Consider the following 19,764-nt stretch of genomic DNA (forward strand, 5'->3'; position numbering starts at 1 on the left):
AGGGACAACATCTGGTGTCATGAAGACGAATCTCAAAGGCGCAGACACGCTGCAGCACATCAAGAGGTTAGTGTAATCGTTCTTGATTTAATCTAGGGTTCTAAAATTAATCTGATTAATTTTAAAATCTTAAATGGCAAATACAGATCCAAAAACATATTAAAAGAGTTTTAATATGTTGTTTATCATTGAAATCAAATAGATAAAAATAAATCTTGCATGGTGCTTGTGACCCTAGGTGAAAATTTTTGAATTCAATGGTATAATCTTGTGTTTTTCACGCTTCCGTTCCTTCAGTGGCTGACCTGAACTCTGTGCAGGTGGACCTTTGAACCTCTTCCCAGATGTAGGAGCTGAACTAAACTGACCTGGGCCCCTCTTCTGCTGTCTATCCCTTCTGGTCTGCTCACTGATTCTCACTTTTTCAACCCTTATTGCAGCTTCCACTAACTTGCTAAATTCTGTGATTCCCAAGGCAGTGAGCTGGATCTTGATGTTATCATTTAGTCCCTCTTCAAATCTCTTACACCTTTCAACTTCATTAGGGACTATCTCCTTTCCGTAGCGGCTTAATCAGACAAATTCCTTCTCATACTCGGCCACTGATAGTTGTCTCTGCCTCAGGTTAATGAACTCTCTTCTTCTCTCTTCCAGGTATACGGTACCCACATATTTCTTCTTGAACTCGGAGAGAAAGAAGTCCCAAGTTACAGCTTCTGGCTGCACTTCACTGGACAAAGTGTCCCACCATTCATAGGCATCGTCTTGCAACAAGGATACTGCAGCTTCTAGATTTTGCTCTGAGGTGCAGTGGAGTTGTTTAAAGACTCTGCCCGTTCTGTTCAACCAATTCTCGGCTGCAACAGAGTCATCTTCTCTCTTACCGAAAAAGTCCACTGCTCCAAACTTCCTTAGCCTTTCCAGATGTGATTTCTGCTGTGGAGCTGGTGGTGGTGGTGGTGGTGCTGGCATTACCCCGGCCATTTCTCTAAAGAAGTCGGCCATTTGTTGGAACATGGCCTGTGGAGGCTGAGCAGGCTCTGCTTGAGCTAGTGGAGTAGGTTCTCCCCTACCCCCAGTCTCAGCTGCTGCAGGTGGAGCATGACTCTCCACTTCTTCCTCGACTGCTCTCTGAGATGAAGGGTCCATATCCTATTTAAAATAAGAAAAACAAATAGATCTGCATTAGTGTCACCTCGACTCTTACAAATGCAATGCATGGTATGGACTCAATCTAGGCTCAGAAACGCCTAAACCGTGCTCTGATACCACTAAATGTGACATCCCGTACCCGTGTACAGTATACCCGAGTAAGTAATGCCACACGGTGTACCGGCACACTCTAATATACCCTAATTAATTTTCATCATAATTTTGAATATAACTTGTAAAATATAACTCATTTAAGTCATTTATTGAAATCATAATTTATTTGAGGTTCCGTAAATTTTAAAGAAAAAAAGTTATAGTAACATCAAAAAATGGAGAAAACAGTTCTTCGGAACCTGTGAAAAACACTTCCAATAAACAAATTCATTCATTCTCAACTCCAATATCATCACAAAACTCAATATCAAGATCTCAACATTTCAATTTCAATTCTCAATCATCCATCACATGTGATGATCACATATAAATCATAAATAACCATTTACTTTTCCATTCACAAATACAATTTTCATAATTTACATAAACCTCAATATACATTACACAAGTTTAATTACATATGAGAAAATCAAAATTAAGTTACAAAATGTCAAAATGACACCTAGTGTCCTACCAATGCACTGCAGAAGTTGAGGTGACACGTACAACATGCGCAGAGTAGGATGGACTCACCCAGTCTGTGGTTTACTGGGCTCATGATCTGTATCTCCAGTACCTACGCGTGGCAAAAGCAACGCGCTAAGCAATAATGCTTAGTGGTGCAATAATATAATAAAAGAAAATAGCAAGAAATTAAATGTGTAGTGAATGTGTACGTTTTATTTGTTTGGTATTTGTATATCATTTACTTTGTCCACTTTTATTCATTTGGTTGCCCCAAGTAACCTACACTAGGCATTCGGATGGATAACGGGTAACCGCCTTTGGGTATCTAGTACCTCGGGCCATCACACCATCGGTCACATATGCATCTCCCGGTGTGCAACAGAACAGCTAACAAGCTGTAAATACATCAGGCACAAGGCCAAATCTCAATACAAGGTCAGAATGGCTAAAAGCCATAAAATCACAGAATGGCATATTGCCATGTGCGATCTGATCGAACCCTATTGGCATGCCAAACTATCCAAACCAATCATGTTAGGTATACTAGGGCATTTGAAACTTTTAAATTCTTCAATTTGTGCATTTCAAGTTTTGATGTCACTATTCACCTCATTGGTCAACAAAAATGTTGACTTTTGGATAGAAAATAGGTGTATTGGTTTTAACACCCCAAACATACCACATTTTGTATTTAAAACTTGTTGGAATTGATTGCCATTTCCATTTCTCAACTTAATTCTAAGAGGGCAGAAATTTCAGTTTTTGAGACCCAACTTTACTGTTCCATTGGGCCCTGTTACAGTGGGAATTTGAGGAAATGAAAAACATGAAAGTTGTTCCTTATTTTGTCTAGTTGAATTTCCTTTTTTGAATCACTCCATTTGGAGTTTTGTAGCTCTATATATGGTCCAAAAACCACAGTTGGCCGGATTGCCAAACTGCATAATTGACCATATCTACAGTAACTAGAGTCACTTGGTTGGATGGGTTCTGACAATAATTTGGGGTAGGTTTCTTCATGAAATTTGTTTGTATATGTCTTAACTTATTGCTGTAAAAATTTCAGGTCAATGGACCATATCTAAAGTGAGTTATGGCCAAATGAACAGTTACTGTTCATTTGGTCATTCTGCAGAATCAGTTGCAGGGTGTCCGGATTGGGGCCAAGTTTTGGTCCTCTTGCTTTGGTCTTTTGGGCATGGTTTCTTCAGAAAAAATGTGCCATTATAAACCTAGTTTCATGTCCAATTGGCTAAACACCAATTGGACCAACACAGCCCAAGTTATGGCAGTCCAAGTGGACTGAATTTTCAGTCTCTCTGCTGCTGTCCTAGGGCAGCCTACATCTTCACTTTGCAATCCTATTTTTCAGTCCAAATTGTGCTCAACTTACCTAAAATAGTCACTAATTCACCATTAAAATGTTCTCTAACAATTTCCTAAGCCAAGTCAATCTTTCACTTCTCAAAACCCTAATGTCCAATTCAAATTACACATAAACCTTAATTAGCATACTAGTTCAACATCCATGCATATTCATACCTTAAACATCATTTCTAGCCACTCTAAGTTCATTAAAACAATCAAACTCATCCTTCCTTAGGGCTGCCGAAAATTGAAGATACCCTAACATATATGATTTACTTCAAATTCTTACAATTTCTTGTCTTAAAATGATGCTCTAACAAGGATTAAAGGAGTGAGAGTGAAAGTATAGCACTAACCTTGAATAGGGCAGATTTTTTCCAACTCAAAACTTCACTTTCCTTCACTTTCTAGGCTGCCAAAAGGTTGTTTAAGGTGTGGGGTTAAATTTTAATGAAGAGAGGTTAGGGTTTTGTGGTGAAACAAAGGGAGAAATAAAGCTTGAGTTGCAAAATCAATGGAGGTTTGGCTAGCTTGGATTTCGGCTGGTTTGGGAGGAAGAAGAAGGCAGCTGCATTTTTGTTTCTTTTAGTCTTCATTTAGTCTATTTTATTGGTTATTTAAATGGTAGTTTAAAGGTGATTGGTGGTGGCTTTTTAATGACATCACCTTATGTCATAATCAAGCCTTTTTCTTTATTTTCTTTTCTTTTCTTCACTACTCATTTCCAATTTAATTTCTAGTAATGTTTATTCATATTTTATATCATATTAATTATTTACTCAACTGGAAAAGTCGGCCAAAAATCACCTCTGAAGGCGAAATGACCAAAATGCCCTCCATTTGGCTTAACGGGTCAAAATTGTCTGTACCAATTGAAAAATTTTTCTAAATATTTTCTTGGCATTCTAATGCCATGGGAACCTCAATAACCCTTCTCTAGAGTCACAAAAATTATTTTATAATTTTTCCCCCGGGTCTAGGGCTCCTCGTTGCAAGAACCGCAACTTCCCTCTGGTTTACCCCTTGCTAGGGCACCGACTCGTTTAACTTGGTTGTATTTTATTTCTAAAATTTTTACTAAATTTTTCTTATTAATATTTGAGTTAATTATGGTTCCTAACTTTAGTTTAAATATTTTTCCGGACATTCTAGCTATCCGGACCGACACTGGTCATCGGAACAGTAGGATGTACGGAGTGGTTACCGGGAGGGTGTTACAAGATCTGTGAGGACAGGTACAATCCTAAGCAAAATGCCCTGTACCACCACAATTAAAGCAGGCTTCGGTGGCTTTATAACATACCCCTCCCTAGTTCTTACCACATGTTTCACATGGATGGGGAGGGAAAGAAGTCCTGATCGTCTGTTGAACAGATCGAGGTGGTCTCTATCCTGAAAATCTTCCCCTACCAGATTTTTTTCTACTCTGTCCCTTGAAGTTCTTCCTCTTACCAGTATTACCACTAGAACTCTGATCCATTGATTTCTCACTCTTTTCTTTTTTCTATCTTCTCTTTCCCGGGTGCCCTTTCTAATTCTATCCTCTCTAACTCTAGGACTTGAGACATTAGTTCAGAAAAGTTGTCATGCTGGAATCCGACCACTTGCATTTTTAAACTAGGCTTCAACCCAGCCTCAAACCGTTTACATCTTTCTCTACTAGTAGTGAGTAAGCTCCCAGCATTGTGGCTCAGGTAAGAAAATTCCCTTTCATACTCGACCACTGTTCGACTCCCATATTTCAGACATAAGAATTCCTGCAGTTTCATGTCCACATAGGTGTCTGGGTCATATTTTTGTCTTAACTCGCTAAGGAAGTCATCCCATGTCAATACTGGGGTTCCACCAAACTATGGGGGATGGTTTTCCACTAATCATATGCATCTCCCTGTGGTAGTGAGATTGAGTATTCAAACTTTAGTTCTTCTGTGTAGTGTAGCTTCTTAAATACTCTCACAATCATTTTTAAGTACTACTCTACCTCCAGTGGGTCACTGTTCCCTTAAACTCAGTAGCCCCATATTTAATCAGCTTGTCATACTGCCTGGCTGGAGGCTATGGTTGCACTACTGGTGCTTGAATTGGAGCTTCGGTTGGCATGTTCCCAGCCATTTGTTAGAACAAAGCAACCATTTATTGAGCAAACTGTGTAGGGAATTATTATATGGGAGGAGCTGGTGCAACTGACCCACTAGCAATCTGAAGAGTTGGGCCTTTCCCTTATGCCCCAGCCTCAACTGATTGCTCAACAGAGTAATCTCCTTTTTCCATGTTCAATTAGAGGATATTTTATCTCCTGAACAAACAACACAAGGAGATTTTCCTCCTTCAGCTCATATTTATAATGTAATGCTCCGTATGTATCAATCAATGATAATGAGTAGTTATACTTATCAAGAAAATATTAAAATTCATAGTTCAAAACATACTTTGAAAACTAGCTCTGATACCACTAAAACATGTCACACTTTATCCCTCTGTAAGGCATAACATGATCTCATAGTATACCTAATGAATTACCGAACTTTGCCTACCGATAACTCATTAAATATGCTACAAGGGATTTTAAACCAATTTCTATTCATTTTAAATTATAAGGTAATGTTGAATACTTATTAAAAGCCTTTAATTAAGGTTTATGTCGTGAGCTAAATTTTTTATTAATTCGGGATTTTGAAAATTTTACAAAAATTTCGGCAGAGTACTATCTATAATTTCAAAAAATAGTTCTTCAAAAACTAGTTAAAACACTCCCACTATATGTGTCTTAACCACAACTCCAATATTTTCAATACAATTCAATCTTAACAACATAATTTCAAGCTATTCATTATTTGAAGAATTCAAAAGGAAGCTTAAGCATTTTATTAATAAGAAATAATAGGTTTACATTACAATATTTACACTCATCAAAAATAAAATTTTAACATTTTTATATAACTGCTCAAGTCTATTATGTATATATACACAAATACATATACATTAAACAAAAATTTACAAGGGTATAATTTATGTATCCGGTAATAACTTGAAAATGATGATCACTCCACATCACAAGCAGTCTACTCTACTGCTTTATATGCCTCTTTACTTGCGACAACGTAAATAAGCTATCGCTGAGCCAAAGACTTAGTGGTGCACAGCTTAAAAAAATAATAATTTACACATCAACATAAATCACAATCTTCCAAATTAAATCAATTGAAATATGAACAGATATAAAATCATGTTTTATTTTTAAAGCAAGAAAATTTCTTAAATAAACCAAATTTTATTTTATAAATCATAGAACAAAAATTTCAAAAAGTCACACTGTTTTGATCATGACATGATTATCCAATTCATCCCAATAACCAAAGGTTAATAAGGAATGCAAAGGCTAGCTAGCATATATATATGAGTACTCATTTAATTCGTCCTCAATTGGTACACACCTAAAAACTTTAGCCAGAGAGGGAACACAAATCCAATTCGTCCCACTAAGCAAGCTAGTGAGGAATTCAAACATATAGTCATGACAACTGTGGTTTCAAATCATTTCAATAATTTTGCAAGCATCAAAATATTCATCAAATCACATTCTTATTTTATTTAAATAATTTCCCAAAATTGGGCTAGCAATACATAATTTTTGTCAATTAAAGTATTTAATAATATAATAACGACCATAAACTAATTTTCACAACTCATTCAATACCAAATTCAATTTGAAAAACAAAAGAGAGTTAGTTGTTGTGCACAAACCTCTTTAATTAGTCTTGACTTAATCCAACCTTTTTTTGTTCCTTGGATGGCCCCTTACCAACTGAAACACATAATTAAAGTGTTTCAATATCCACCCAAGTCATTTTTACTAATTAATCTAATAAATTGAATTTTACATTCTTAATTATACTTATAAATTCTCATAAGGGTTGAGTTCTTTGCATTTGATATTATTATAGTTACTATTCACATTGCTATCCATTCAAAATGTTGACTTTTTCATTATTAATAGGTATACAATTTCTAAACACATGGTCATACCACATTTTGGGTCACAAATTTGCTGGCATTGGTTGTCAATTACAATTCAAGACCTACTAGATGAAATTCTAAAATTTCAGATTTTGTTACTTAGGTTTACTGTTCCATTGGACTAGTCTACAGTGGAAATTTGGCTAAACTTTCCTCATCAAAGTTGTTTCTTAATGTGTTTATTTTAATTTCCTTTTTGAATCACTCCATTTAGAGTTTTGTAGCTCAAGTTATGGCATTTTTACCATAACTGGCCAGATTGGTCATTTCTAGATTTTCTAGGCAAGTTTTTGGTTTTGGTAGTTTTGGTGACCTAATTTTGGCTAGCAATTCAACTAGGTTATGGTCAGAATTTGGGTTTCTATTCTTCACTAAAGTTGTTGTGCTATGTCTAAGATTTCCAAAGATTTAAAAATTAGGTCATTTGGACCTCTCTACACAAAGTTATGACCATTTGAACATGTACTATTCATTTGGTCAATTCTACCCAGAATCAGGGCACCAATTCCAGATTCAACCTAATTTTAGATTAACTTATGGTCAGTTTTTTTAGAAAGGCTTCTTCATAAAAATGTAGCATTATGACCCTAATTTCATCTTCAATTGAACTCTTACCAATTAGAGCATCACAATTCAACTTATGGCTTGTTAACCTAGCTGGACTCATTAGTCCAGAATTCAACCATTCAACATTCATAACTTATCTCAATTCCAATCATCAATTCACAATTATAAGCACACCAAATGACTAAAATGAAGCATCAAAACATCAATTGGTCATCAATTCTCAAAAATCCCTAATTTCTCCTAATTTCCAAAAACCCTAATTTGCCATCTTACTAATCCATGCAATTTCACAAAATTTCACTTCACTAAACACATATACCACTTCATTTAAATCCCAATTCACATCCAATTAAACTAAAACACCTTAAAACCCTAGTAACCCATGGCTGGCCAAAATTCATGGCTTCTCAATCATGCATGATTTTCATGTTTCTTCACACAAATTAATCAATCTCAACTTAAATTCATGCATATACACTTAGTTAGGTAGAGAGACAACTCACCTCAATGATACTCTTCTAAATCTTCTGTTCTTTCACTTTTCTCCCAAATTTCTTGATTCAATTCTTCTCTTCTAGGGCCAATTAAGAGTTTTCTATGATTTATTGTTAGAGTTTATGGGAAGAAACCAAGCTTTGAAAGCTTGAATTGGCTTGGCTATGGTGGAATTTTTGAGAGAGAAAATGAGAGAGAGTGGGATAGCAATATTGGGAAGAAGAAGATCAATATTTTCTTTTTAATTTTTTTTATTTGTATGATATTTATCCCTTAATTTTCATAAATTAAAAATATAATTTTTTTTAATTAAGTCAGGCTTGCATATGGGTGATGTCATAATCATTTTAAATATTGAATTTTTCTTTTCTTCTACACCTCTTCATTTCTAATATATTTTTCAATATTCTAGTTTTACATATTTTAAAAGACATGTAGGTCAAAAATCACCTCTAGGGGTGAATTGTCTAAAATGCCCCTTATCGATCTAATCAATTATTCTAATAGCACTAGATTGCTTCCTGAATTTTGTTTCAATTATTTAAACTTATTCTCTATTCTTTTTTGTGGTTTTCACATTACCATTAGCTTCACAATTGTCCCTAGGCCTGAGGTGTCATGGGGCCACACATGAAATTAGGGTAGCAACTGAGTTCACAGTCACTTCCCAACTCGGTCACCCATCGCCGGGATCTCAGCTCATTTAACCGATTATGTTTTGTTTTTCTTATTTCCATTTCACCTTCAGGTAATTTCTATTAATTTTTTTTTTTGGCTTTTCTAGATGACTTAAATGTGGTGCTAAATATCCTGACTGTCCGAACAGGCACTAGTCATCGGAACAGTAGAATGTATAGTCTACTTAGTATAGGGGTGTTACATGTTGACTCACTTGGCTGTTTATGATGCTGAGGTAATTACAAGTTCTCATATGGTAATAGTTTGTCAGTAGGTGCAGACCCCCTAAGTGATGTTGGCTTAGGGGGTAGAAATTATAGAGGAATTACCATGTCTGCTATGTAGGAACTTAAACCAGCACCTATGGTCCAGATACCTATGGTTCCAGTTGGTCCTTAAATGACCATATATGTAGTTAAAGATGTTGTTTGGGACCTTTACAGCCTAGTCCTTAGGTGGATTGGCTGCTTAAAATTCCATAAGCCTTAGCCGAATGCTATTGACAGGGAGAAATAATATCCAAGAGGTTATCGCATTCCTAATTTTAGTGTATTTTTGGGTGAAGATGGACAATCAACCTTGGAGCACATAGTGAGGTTCACAATTCAATGTAGTGAATTGGTGAATTATGGCAACTTTGCTAGTTATAAATTTACTTTTACTAAATTCTCTTATTGGTGCTTCATTTACTTGGTATTCCACCCTTTTAAGAAACTCTTTTTATTCATGGTACTGTTTGCTAGTTTACAACCCGCAAGTGCATGGATCATGAATAAGTAATATAATAGTGAGTAGAATATCGTTCCCATGAGGAATTTGTAAGTGTAAGTACAAAGCTAGATAGTAACTTTGACTATTTAGACTACCGAATATGATGAGAGATTTAATTTAAACTAACTAAAGACGTAGCAATTAAAGAAAGACAAAGTAGTAAACTTAAATTTAGAAATCAATTAACTAAAGTAATTCCAGAATTAAGATTTAACACTTCAACCTTATTATGGACTTAACCATACCTATTTAATAGATTGAGAATTGTTACTTTGATAGAAATTAATCCTAAGGTATTTTAAGTCCTCTTTCAAGGCACCTAAGGTGTATTTTAATTAACCTAAACCCTACTTTCGTGGCGATCACTCTTAATTAAAACCCTTTAAGCTCTTTGATCAATTATGGAACTCCACAAAGGATTTCAGCCTATCTCTAAGTCAGATTTCCTAGGTTCAAAATCCTGATTTCCTATACTAATCTTTACTTTTTAGTTATTCAATTAGTATCTTATATCATAACCAAGTGGGTACCAACACATAGCATACATTAAGAATATAGAATGTTGAATCAAGGAACAAAACTCAAATCCATTAAATAACTTTAGTACAAATCCATAATAGAATATGAAAATGCTGCTCCCCTAGTCCTAGAATTAAACAAACTACTCACTCATGATTAGTTTAATTAACATAATGAAATTAAAACAAAAGAATATAAGACAATCTGAAGAAATAAAATAAAAGAACCTAGAATAAAGATCTGCTACCTTAAACTTTTGAAACTTTAGCTGAGAGTCCTTCACCTTGAGCCTTGATGCAGATTCTCTCTAAATTGCTTAGAAAACTAAGGTATATGTAACATCCTACCTGTACGCATTATATACGTTTTGTTGCTCCAGTGGCCAAATAATAGTCCAGGCAAGTCAGGATGTCTGGAACTACACTTCGGTGATAGTGAATAGATGTATAATGATGAAATAAATAAAAATAAAACACAAGAAAAATCAAAGAAAAATGAAAGAGAGAAAAATGAAACTAAGTTAAACGAGCCAGCACCGCAGCGATGGGTGATCGCACCGGGAAGGCTGTTGCCGACCCCAGGACCACGGGGAACCCTCTGAACCAAATTTTGAGACGTAAGTAAAGGTTTATTGAAATATAATTGACACTAGAATTATCAAATAAAAATTAATAAATTAGTACAAAGAAAAACAAAAAATCGAGAAACAAACAAAAAATCGGTGTTATCGAAAAATCGAGAATATAACCCGAAGTGGGGCATTTTGGTCATTTGACACATAGAGTTGCCTTTTGACCTCAATGTCCATTAAAAATAAATGATATTGCACTTAGAAAATGTCATGACAAAAAATTAAATTGTGATACAATAAGTAAATAGTGAAAGAAATGAGGTAAATGTGCAAATATAAAACTTAGTATAATTAAGCATTAAACTATTGTTTAGTGCTCCACTAACTACATTATAAGAGACATAAAATAACAATTAGTGGGCAGAAATGGGTCATCTTCTACCTCAAGAACAAATCAACCGAATTGGTTCTCCATGAAAAATTCCATGGCCGAATGAGCTCTTCCTCCATGCAACCTTGATCTAGCCACTCTTTCCACTTGGTTCCTTCATTAAACCTTGCATACTCAGCTTGGGGAAGACATTGGTAGCAAAAAAAAAAAAAAGAAGTTTTATGAGGCTTGAGCAAGATACAAAAATAAGTAAGTGTCCAATTCTTTTCCTTTCTTTAGTGAAAGTGATGCTTGAGTTAAGGGATGTTGTTTGGTGAAGAAAATATGTAGAAATGTTAAGTATTGGAATTGAGCCATTTTCAACAGCCATGAAGGTTTATAATGTTTGAGATTTTATTACCTCTAATGGATGGAAATTAAGGTTGATTAACTCAAATGGAATTTGTAGTAAGTTAATATCCAATGATGTGCATGTTAGTGCTTGAATTAAGGGTTTGAAAATGGGTCTTGATACTTAAGTAAACAACCATGTTTGGTAGCATAATAAATCATGAATTTGTATGTAAGTTTATGTGAATTATAGATGAAATGTGATGGTGTTAAATAGTGGGCAACATGAGTAGTTGTCATGGATGTATATGTGAAATATTGGTGTTGAGGCATGTTGAATTTTGGTGGAATTGAATGTTGGACTTTAATGGTGAATTGTGTGCATTGAGCACTTGAATGTTCTGCCCAAAAATTTCTTGCTAGAAAAGTGATTAATATTTGTAGAAGTGCTATGCATGAATAATGAAGTAATGAGGAGTAGAAGGAATGTCAAATTGGAAGTGTAAGTGTCTTATGCAGGTTGTGTATTGATGGCAGTACATAAATTAGGTTATAAGTGCAAAATTGTGGACCTAATTGGTATGACGCCAATGGGGAGTGAAAATAGACACCATATAGGCCAACTTTCATGTGGAAATGTTGCCAAAATTCTGCCTAGAAACTGACCTTAAAAATGACCAAATCCAGAATGGCAACCTTGCAACTCAGATTTTTTACCATATGAATAGTAATCATTAGGATGACCATAACTCACTCAAAACAGGTCCAATTGACCTGAAATTTTTACCATGGATAGATTAGACATAGAGCTACAATTCTTATGAAGACACCAAAGCCCAGAAATTGCCAGAACTAAGTCAAATAGCTTGCACAAATTTGGGTATCAAAACTACCAAAACTAAAAGTGACCTAATATTGACCAAATTTTGCACTAAAGGTGCAATCTGTCCAGCATTAGTAAATTGACCATATCTTGGTCTATACAACTCAGAATGACCTAAAATTTTGCCCCGAGTGCAATGAGACAAAGAGCTACAATTTTGATTCTTTGACCAGAAGCTAAAAACCAAGAGAAATAGGACTTTAAGCTAGACCAATCTAGCACACAAAAATTGAAAATTTTGACATTTACATACAATGATGCTTGAAGCAATTTGGCAATGAATGCCAACTTGTAAAAATGGTAAATTGCACTATATTGGCAGCATATTGAATTACAATTTGTGACATGTTGATGCTAGAATCAACTTATCCATAGTACCTAAAAAGTTCAACATATACACTGACTTGTAAATTGCATGATAACTAGTAAACTCTAAAAATTGAAGCATTAAACAATTAATTTATAATATGCCCTAGTTTGCCTAGTTGACTAGCTTGGATAGGTTGGCATGCCAATAGGATTCTGACAGCTGTTCTGTAAATAGCTTCATGCCATACTGTGTTTTTACAGCTTATTATGCTGCACTGTGACTTTAATAGCCTACGGCTATATGTATTGTGTTATTATACTTGGCTTATCGCCAGATTTATTATATGGCTTTTTAGCCACACTACTTGCACACCGGGAGACACTTTGTGACCGATGGTGTGACAGCCTGAGGAACTAGGTACCCAGTGCCAGTATATCCATTTATCCAGTCTGATCAGTACATAGGCTACACGGGCAGTTAATTTAAACACTATTAAATTCAAATAGCTAAATCCAGTCTTCTGACATACAGCACCACCAAAATTAGCACAAATTGAAATGTTAGCAAATAAAAGTAAAATCAACAACTGTAAAGAATATCGATGTCATAAATTTATAAATAATTCATTTACTTATTTTAGTGTATATTTCTTTATATTTGGCACCGCTAAGCAAAATTGCTTAGCGCGTTGCTTTTGTAACGCGTAGGTATTGGAGACACAGCTTGGGAGCCCAACAGACCTACGACCGGGTGAGACATCAGATTTGCACAAGAGTACAGAGTCATCTGCACTACATTGCATACATGGTAGGACTTAAGATATCTTGTATTTTGTACTTCTGTTGTATTTTAAAATTTGCCCTGTATTTTGTAATATTATGAAAGCTCTAAAGTTTGTAATATTTTGTACATATTAAATAACATGGGGATTTTCTGGATATATTTGAATTGTTATGGAACTATTTAATGACTGTGAAAGTCTATTAACTTTACTGAGAAATTGAGACAGTGAATGAAATTGTAATTTTGAGAATACTATATTGAGACTATTTTTAACAGGTGCAGAAAGACTGTTTGTCCAATTTACAGACGGCACCTTGCCGGATTTTTATTATTAATTTTAAAACACTGATTTTTTATATATATATATATAAAGAAAATAGAACCAGTATGTTATAAATAGCACATAAAGACTTCTTAAATTAAATTGAGTTCAGAAAATGTGATAATCACATACTAGGTGCTCCAGCACACCGTGTAGCACGCCTTGCTCGGCTACGCTATAGACGGGTAAGGGGTGTTACAGTATAAATGTAAAGGTGTACTCCTCTGTTCGTTTTGGTATTCTAGTATTTATATTAGGTGCCTAGAAGTCTTGTTTTAGAGTCCCAAAAGCCTTAGAAGTCTATTCGAAATGAGTGCAGGAGAATCTAAGTCAAAACAGAAGTCTGTCTGGAGTAAGATACATGGCCCATATGGCACTACATGGCCCTGGCCCATGCAAATCTTTAGACTGCTTCATGATTTGTGTTTTAGGGAGGACAACAAGTTACATAGGGTTTAGCGTGTTACATGGGGTCTGGAATATAGCCCGTGTACTGTGGTCCTTCCATGCTTCTTTAATTTCTCTTGGCCAGGAGGTTACACGAGTTAGGCCTCTGGCTTAAACAACCCGTGTAATGTTGTGCAGTAGACTTTCTTGCTTTTCCTAATTTCTAAACTAGTTTAATCAACTTCTATATCTTGGATCTTTATTAAAACACCTGAAAAGATACAGAAAATACAAAATTAAGTAAAAATTATCAAAACTAACAAATACTAATGAATCTAAGTAAAATGCATGCAATTGACTGCCTAAATGCTATGAAATGTTGTAACGCCCTCACTTTAGATAGTCCGTACATCCTACTATTCCAATGACTAATGTCTGTCCGGACAGTCAGAATGTCTGAAACTATATTTAAACTACAGTGAGGAGCCATAAATAACCTAAATATTGACTAAGAAAAATTTAGGAGAAATCAAAGAAATGAAATGTAAATAGGTTAAATGAGTCGAGGCTCCGACAATGGGTAACCTTAATGGAAAGAAGCTATGGGTATAATTACCAACCCCAGACTCATGGGAAATCCTGTGAAATAATTATTTGGCACTTAATTGAAGAATTATTGAGGGTTGATGACAATAAAATGTCAAGGAAATGCAAGAAATTTTAATGCCAATTGGTAAAGGTAATTAGGATGTAATGAGCACTAAGAAGGGCATTTTGGTCATTTCACTCTCAGAGTTGATTTTTAACCAACATATCAATTAATTATGTGAGATTCATGTCATAAAATATGAAGAAATATAGATGAGAATTTAACTAGAAATGAGTAGAGAAAAAGAAGAAAAGAAAATAAAATGAAATGAAAATTTAATATAATTAATGACATATGCATGATGTCATGGTGATGCAATTAAAACCCTTAGCCAATCAAAATTAGACAAACACATTTATAAGAGATAAAAAAAAAACTAAGTAAAACAAAATTTATTCATCTTCTTCCTTTCTCTAAGTTGGTCGAACCCCATGGTTAAAAGCTCTCCTCCATTTCTCTTCATTCAAGCTTAATTTTCCCTTCAATTCTCACCCTAAAATCCCTAAGCCCAAACATAAAAACTTGATTATAGACCTTGATTAGGAACTTGGGAACAAAAAGGAGAGAAAAACTTGAAGTTTTAGAAAGCCTGGAATTGGCTCAAGTTAAGATTAGTGCAAATTTAACTTTCTCTCTTCTTTGATTTTTGAAACTAAGTTGAAATATGTTAGAATTTATTGAAAAATTGAAGAAATTAGCAGACCATGAAACCCCAAAATTTTGGTCAACCTTGAGTAGTGAGGGATTGATGTGTTTGATGAATTAAAACATGTTTATGAGTATTGATGAATGCAAATATATGATTTGTAATGGAAGTTAAGTGATTGGCATGAGATTGGGAATATGACCAATTAGGGTTTTATGAGAATTTAGGGATTTTGTGCCTTAATGCCTAATTGATGTTATTAGGGTCAATTAATGACTATTTTATATGGCTTGACCTTAAAATGAAGTCGGTTTTGGAGTTGAAATGCTAAAAGGAGAAGTGCTCCTTTGTGGTGGAATTGTGGACTTTTAGTCTAGTTGGTTTAGGTAGTCATAAGTAGAGTTATATAGCTTCAATTGGTGTAAGGACAATTTGAGGTGAAACTTAGGACATAATGCCACATTTTTCATAAAGAGACCCTACTTAGAAACCTAACACAAAGTAACCTAAAATTGGCTTGAATCCGAGTAACCACATGTTGGGCTTGGAAAAATGACTATATGAATAGTGAATGTTCAAATGGTCATAACTCATTGTAGAGAGGTCCAAATGACCTGATTCTTGAACCCATGGAAAGCTTAGACATAATAGAACATTTTTCATGAAGATTAGGAACCCTAATTCTAACCATAACCTAATCACATCGCTAGCCAAATTTAGCTTAACAAAACTTCTAGAACCAAAATTGACCAGAAAATCCTTGACATTGACCAATCCAACCAGTTATGGTAAAAATGCCATAACTTGGGCTACAAAACTCCAAATGGAGTAATTCAGAAAAGGAATTAAAGTTAAGACATTAAGAAATAACTTTGATGAAGAAAGATTGGTCAAATTTTGATTGTAGATTGGTCTAGTGTAACAGTGAACTTAGGCTATAAAAATCTGAAATTTTTGAAATACTCTTAGAAGGATTTGAATTGTGGTTGGCAATAAATGCCAACAACTTAGTGAACCAAAATGTGGGTTGAATGTAACACCCCTCACCCGTTTACAGTGTAGCCAAGCAAGAAGTGCATATTCGATGCCGGAGCACCCTATCTTATCTTGTCATGTACATTATTAATTTAATGTCCATTTATTTTTATTATCCCACTTATAAATTTTTTTTTTTATAACATTTCATTTCTATGAAGACTCAGATAGAGTCTCATCTATTTTATTAGTGCATGACGGGTTCCACTATTTACCAGTTAAAATTTTCATATCATAAATTCAATATCTATCAATTTGGCTCTTATCATATCCATCTCATTAGTTTCCATGTATCACATCATATCATCAATTCATATCATATGTCATATAATCAATTCATCTAAAACACATTTACTTTTATTAGTAGAATTCATATACAATAATTTACAATTTATATTACAGTCTCAAAACGAATTACATCTTTGACTTATGTATAGAAATCAAAAATACATAATCTAATTACACATGGGCCCTACTAAAAATACTCTGCTGAGGTGGCTCCCGCACTAGTGCAGTCTGCTCAGAATCTCTGTCTGGGCTCTACTGGTCAATCTCTCCAATACCTACGCGAGGAAACAATCAATTGCGCTAAGCATATTGCTTAGTGATGCATAATTTAAATTAAAAATAACTGAATAATCAAGGATAATTATTTCATGTATAATTTCATATAGAAATTCATATTTCATGAACTCTGAGTTAATTGCATGTTTACTGAACTTTAGAAGCAATTAAACTTGTCAGGATCCTTTCTAATTTATTCCATTTTCAATCTTCTTAATTTCATATCAGTGGTCTCTTCATGTAATTATTTAATTTTTAAAGCTTATTACTTATGAGTCGTTTCATAAATTTAGCTTCTCCATGGGAGCATATTGATTTACTGGGATCTCTTCATTTAGTCAATTGATTTATACAGCCTATTACTCATATCTGTGATCTTTTTGATTGTAACACCCTCATTGTAGCAATTCCGTACATTCTACTATTTCAGTGACCGGTGTTGGTCTGGACAGCTAGAACGTCTGGAAAAATATTTAGACTAGAGCAAGGAGTCATAAATAACTCAAATAATAATAAGAAAAATTTAGAAAAAATTTTAGAAACAAAATACAACCAAGTTAAATGAGCCGGTGCCTTAGCGATGGGTAACCCAGTGGGAAGTTGCGGTCTTCGCAACTAGAAGCCCTAAACCCGGGATAAAATTCATGAAATAATTTTTTGGACTCCAGAGAAGAGTCATTGAGGTTTTGATGGCATTAGAATGCCAAGAAAATGCTTAGAAAAATTTTTAGATCGATATAGACGATTTTGGCTCGATAAGCCAAATGGAAGGGCATTTTGGTCATTTCGTCTTTAGAGATGATTTTTGGCCGACTTGTCCAGTTGAGTAAATAATTATTATGACATAAAATATGAATAAATATTGCTAAAAATTTAATTGAAAATGAGTAGAAAAAAAAGGAAAGAAAATGAAGGAAATTTAAAATTATGACATCACATGATGTCATTAAATTGCCCCCACCCAATCATATTGTGACACCTATCTATAAACTTAATTAAAAGCATAAAATGCGCAGAAAAATTGAAGAATTAAGCTCTTTCTTCTTTCCCAACCAGTCGAAACCCATCTCTCCTTCCACCTCTATGGATGCTCATCCTTCTCACTAGATTTTCCTTGTAAGTACACCATAAAATCCCTACCTTCCTTCATAAAAACTTAATATTACATCTTCAACAAGTGTTTGGCTGCCAAGAAAAGCCAAGAAAGTGAAGTAAATTGGAGTGGAAAAATTCTGCTCATAAGGTTAGTGACCAATCTCTCTTCCTTTTTGTCTCAATATATGTATAAGGACTTGATTTAGATTAGGAATTACAAGAAATTGAAAAGAAAATCATGAGTTATGTACCCCTCTAATTTCAGTAGCCTTATGGTACCTTAGGGTATCAAGGATAAAATTGAATTATAGTTGTAAATGGAAATAATTGAACATGAATTTGATGGATTAATGCATTGATTGTGTGTGTATGAAGAATTGTAGTTGTTGGAGTTAGGGTTTGGGGCACAAAATTTGGATTTTTCTCATGTATTAGTGAATTGAAGTTTTAATGGTCAAATATTGACCATTTGGCTGAGTATAATGAGGAATTGAAGTGAATTATAACTTGGGATTTGAGGTTGGGTGTGCTGCCTTGAGTGACCTGCAGGACTGGGTGTGAGTCCAGCAAGTTTGGGCCACTATAACTTGAGTTGTGTAGGTTCAATTGGTGCAAGGCCAATTGGACATGAAATTAGACACATAATGGCACAACTTTGATGAAGGAAACCTATCCAGAAAACAAACTTAGGATGCCCTAAAAATTGACCAAATCCGGGTAGCACCAATTATGCTTAGGCAAAATGACCAAATGAATAGTATTAATTCATTTGATCATTACTCAGTGTAGAAAGGTCCAATTGACTTAAAATTTATATCAATGGAAAGCTTAGGTAAATTAGGACAACTTTCATGTAGAATACTAACTCAAATTCTGGACTTAACTAAATGAAATTGCTAGCCAAATTTGAACTACCAAATCTAGCAGAATCAAAATTGCCCAAAAATACTGGGTAAAGGCAATCCGACCAATTATGGTGAAATAGCCATAACTTGAGCTAAAAAACTCCAAATGGGGTGATTCAAAAAGTGAAATGTAACTAGAATCAATAAAGAATAACTTTCATCAAGAACACTTGGCCAAATTCTCACTGTAGAATGGCCTAATGGAACAGTGAACTCTAGCACCCAAAACTAAAATTTCTGATTTATTCTCCATTGGTTAGAAGCAATGATTGGCAACTAAAGCCAACACTTTTGGGAACTAAAATGTGGTAAATCTATGTGATTAAAACTCATGTAACTATTATATATGAGAAAGTCAATATTTTGACATAATGACTAAACAAATAGTAACCTTACATGTTAAGTACAAATATTCAAGAAATAACTTTGTAATATGCCCTAGTAGGCCTAGTGTGATTGGTTTGGATAGGTTGGCATGCCAATAGGGTTCTGATAGCAGTACTGCATATGGCTTCATGACATTCTGTGATATGATAGCTATGGCTATACTGATTATGATGTTATACTTGGCTTTATGCCTTATTGCTTTTATGGTTTATTAGCCATTCTGTCTGCACACCGGGAGACACATTTTGACCAATGGTGTGACGGCTCGAGGTACCTGGTACCCAGTGCTAGTTTACCCATTTATCCAGTCTAGTCGAT

The sequence above is a fragment of the Hevea brasiliensis genome, chromosome 8 (assembly GCF_030052815.1).
Source record: "Hevea brasiliensis isolate MT/VB/25A 57/8 chromosome 8, ASM3005281v1, whole genome shotgun sequence".
In the NCBI taxonomy this organism is placed as follows: Eukaryota; Viridiplantae; Streptophyta; class Magnoliopsida; order Malpighiales; family Euphorbiaceae; genus Hevea; species Hevea brasiliensis.